A 2,318-nucleotide genomic window follows, 5' to 3' on the forward strand; every position below is an offset into this window, starting at 1 on the left:
GCTGCAATCGGAGACGTTGATTTGAACCGTTCGTTTTCGAAATAGGAGCCTTGTCTTGAACAAAACCGTCCAAGGCCGCAACTACCTCGCACACAACGCACCAACCGCTCCACATGCCTTGCGCCATTTTGGCTCCCAGTGTTGCCAGGTGGGGGAAACAAAAATCGGTGGATAGAACTCAATCGAACTCCTAAAAATCAGTTAATAGAATTATGTACTTTTTGTACTCCGAGACTCATCTTTTAGCAAATATCCTAAACTATAAGATGACAGTTTAGCTAAAATTGTATGCCCAAATTGAGCTTTAATAAAAAAAAAACTTTCCTATACTAAAATTAGTGTTATTTTGTTGCGTCACTTTGTTGCAGTGTCCGGCAGAAATGTTTTAACGTCCAAAAGTCGCTTTGATCGTATCAACTATTCGGATGACTTGACTCAACGCTGCAATACAAAAACCCAAACCCTTCTGCGTGAAAACGAAACTACGTGGATGCGAGTTGCAAAACCTCTTCGTGGTCTGAAAACATTGTACGGGCGGCCGTCTTGAGTTTCGGTTTCTCCGCATTTCCTTCTAGGGCATGGACGCTCCGCCACTGAGTGCGATTCGGAAATTTTATTGTTTTCTGACTTCCGACCGATGACCCAACGTGGCCGAAGAGCTAGGCCGTCATGCGCTTTATCTCTGAGGACACTCTTTTTTCGATGCGAACACCGATGAAATCGTACTGTTTAGCGGTAGACTGCCTACGGTGTTACATGCGACTCAAAAAAAAAAAAAATTGTTACTGACAAAAGTGTTTCATTATATATATTTTTTTAGAAAGCTTTGTGTTTTAACGGAAACTGTGCCCTGGGAAACATTTTTCAGACGTTGCAAGAGCTTAAATTGATTTCAGATGGCACTTACCTCCAGCACAGTTGACGGATGTTTCGCTATTATTGAAGATTTGTTCAACCCTGGCAGGATAACTGCATTGACTTTTTCAAGACTAAACAACTTTTTTTTTTTCACCTCGGATGCGACAAAAAAAAAAGATGTAAAAAAATGAGTGTGAAATGACTCATGAGGTTGGCACCACCCGTGTTGCTCCACTCGACGTCCGCCACGTAAGTTTTCGCCGCCGCGCCCGTCGAATTTTTAGCCACTGCAATAGTAAAATCCCTTCTCCATGAATGTTGAGCAAACAGACACGTAGTTTGTGTCTGTTATGTTTTCTATTCAAGAATATTTCAACAACCAACTTCTGTTTTGTTTTAGATGTGTTTTACAAACCTCGTTTACCGACGCCAGACAAAGTGTATGGAAATCGCTGCAAAGCAATGAGGTTGTTTTTTGGCTTTCCAAAACATTAAAACGAGGCCTCTGTGGTGTAGAATATTTAAACTCTCGGTATTATCCGCACACATTGAGCTAGCTACTTGCGCATCAAGAAAAACGACTCTACAACGCGCATAAAAAAAAATCATAAAGCGGTTCAGTACAACTTCGTGAAACGATTAGAGCCCAGTTCAACAGTTGTAAATGGCTTCACGCCGCGCGATAACGTTTGCATGTTTCTTCGCGTTGTGATTGATTGTTTTCCTCAAAATTCTCTCAAGATTTGTGTAACAAAATATCAATAATAAGAAAAGCTGAAAAAAACGCCCGTTCCTGCTTACATAAAATGGAAAGAATAAAACGCAAAGGACATGCACAGGACAACCACTTTCTTTCGTGAAAGAAAGTGGTTGTCCTGTGCTTCTCCTCTGTGTTTTATTTTTTCAATTTTAGGTATTCATGTTCAAACCGCTCGCCTTCACCAGTCCTGCTTACGTCGAGAAGTTTCGGAGTTGCTACCAGGTGGATCCTTTTCGCATCCCAAAACAAGATTGAATCGATGTTCTTTTTTTTCCCCCTTTTTAAATGTATTTTTTCACAGATAGCGCAGGGCTATCTGGCTACGTTAGCGCTGAAGCAACATTAGATACAGGGACATAGGTACAGTCTCCGGCGATATGAAAGACCCACTGGGAAAATGGACAATTGGGCGAGTTGGTCTTTGTCCTTGTCCCAGTCGCGCTGTAAGTAATTATGAACCCACTGGGAGCCCGTGGCCGAGGTGGTGGCTGGCGGGAACGCTGCGAGCGCTCCGGGCAGTTCCGTGCTGCTTCGAGGGGAGGACGCTCACTCGGGGCTCAGCTAAAGCGCGCCCTTATCAGTTTGTGCTCAGCCCCGAGTGAGCGTCCTCCCCTCGAAGCAGAATGAAATTGCCCGGAGCGCTCGTAGCGCCCCCGCCAGCCACTGCCTCGGCCATGCGCTTCCAGTGGGTCTTTCATAT

Source organism: Ixodes scapularis, unplaced genomic scaffold, assembly GCF_016920785.2.
Source record: "Ixodes scapularis isolate PalLabHiFi unplaced genomic scaffold, ASM1692078v2 PGA_scaffold4__175_contigs__length_147842914, whole genome shotgun sequence".
Lineage (NCBI taxonomy): Eukaryota > Metazoa > Arthropoda > Arachnida > Ixodida > Ixodidae > Ixodes > Ixodes scapularis.